This window comes from Trichechus manatus, unplaced genomic scaffold, assembly GCF_000243295.1.
Source record: "Trichechus manatus latirostris isolate Lorelei unplaced genomic scaffold, TriManLat1.0 scaffold00240, whole genome shotgun sequence".
Lineage (NCBI taxonomy): Eukaryota > Metazoa > Chordata > Mammalia > Sirenia > Trichechidae > Trichechus > Trichechus manatus.
In genome coordinates this window covers 2,249,266-2,250,594 of record NW_004444176.1, presented here as the reverse complement: position 1 = coordinate 2,250,594, position 1,329 = coordinate 2,249,266, and positions in this window count along the sequence as shown.

Here is a 1,329-nt window from a genome sequence, read left to right as displayed (position 1 = left end):
ATTTCAAACACTAATGAAATGATTCAGCATTTTTCCATCCCCACTTTATGCTAAAGTGTATTCACACAGCCTACATTTTATACTATCCTTCTACAGGTTGGTTTTTCAGGCTAAAAGTGCCACCATGAAAGATCGTCTCTTATGACTTCAATGATGCTGAGTTATTTGTAAATCTGTGATTTGTGCCTGTATCCTAGGCCCTTGGCATTCCTTAAGTGACTCACCTAAGAGTTCTGAAAAGTGTTCCTTGTCTGTGATCCAACTCCTTTTACTTTGTGGTTACCTAGGTATTCAGAAATGATGAACAGAAATTTCAACTTACAGCTTCTGAGGGCTTCCCAGTCCATCAGTACTCTGAGATGAGCACAAAGCCTATTGTTCATCAACTCCTTGAGAAATGATCCAGCTATGGGAAAAAAGGGCCTTAAATGCTTAAGAACCTTCGCCATCACATTTAAGAAAGGATTTGAAAGCACAATGTACAACAAAGGAAGGGCAATTAAAATCATGTGGGCTGTAAATAACCACCCTCCTGGGTGATAGAGGTGAGACCAACCTTGTTAATTGGTCCCTTGCTTAGGCTCCAAGATCTCACTTTAGAGTATTAATCTTTTGAGACATTTTGATATCAAGGAAACTTCCTTTCTGATTGTCTCTTTATTCCCAAGGAAGAATCATGGATCTGATATAGAGGTCGTTTCCAACCCTGTTATATGCGAAACAAATTATGTCACCACAGCATAGGAACACTCCTCAGAGATTTGTTTGGGAAAGACACTAGGAAGCAGCAAACACCCAACAACTATGAATCAGACTTTCTGCAGTAGAGGGAGTCCCAACTCTCTACTTTCTCATTGTGAAGCAAGTTGTTACTTTTCAATGGGAATCCATGGAGTGAATCATATTTAGGGAATCATATTCAAGACTTAGAGCAGGGAAGAAGAAACTAAACACCTCCCTTCCTGTCTCCCATGGCCCCAGCAGCTTGGGTTTAAAGGAGTAAAAGATTAGGAGAGAGAGACGGAGAAGAGAAGATGAACATATGAAGGTCAGAGACAAGGGGAAGAAAAGGAAGAGTTGGGAAAACTGTGTAGGACACTTAGAAAAGGTAAATAACATTCAATATTCTCAAAACACAACATGAAGGAACACTTCTACCTCCCTCCATCCCCCCTCTCTATCTTCTCTAACATTTGTACAGGAAGAGAAAATTTTTTTATTCAAGACCCAGAGACACTAAAAGGAATGAAGCACATGCCATGTGGTCTTCAAGCTCTGTTTTTTCTTTGAGAAAAAACCTGGAAACTACACTGGAAGATTTCAAACGGT